The following is a 395-nucleotide window of genomic DNA, read 5'->3' on the forward strand; positions in this document are numbered from 1 at the left end:
AACTTTGGCTGTGGTACTGTGCGCTCCTTCTTTCACTGAAGTCACTGTCAAAGCTCACATTCATTTCAAAGGAAATAATTCAAACCACATTTCCAATGAGAGTGCTCTGCATTACGAGGCAGTTCCTAAATTTATGCAATCCAGGTTCGCTCTGACACACCTACATCACTGTTCACTATCTGAGGATCTGGTTGTTTCCAGACACACTACCAAACCCATCTAGGCGTGGAATTTTATGTTACAAATACATCACCATGTCTGGACTGAATGAGGGATTGCCAGTTCCTATAATGCTCTAATGTATGTAAGTTATTCTCCTGGCTGAAATGTGACCACTGGCTCGTGTAAGTAAGACACAAAGGACTGGGCACCAAAGTAGTTTGAGATGTGGCTGG

This window comes from Charadrius vociferus, unplaced genomic scaffold (assembly GCF_000708025.1).
Source record: "Charadrius vociferus isolate BGI_N301 unplaced genomic scaffold, ASM70802v2 scaffold70, whole genome shotgun sequence".
Classification (NCBI taxonomy): Eukaryota; Metazoa; Chordata; class Aves; order Charadriiformes; family Charadriidae; genus Charadrius; species Charadrius vociferus.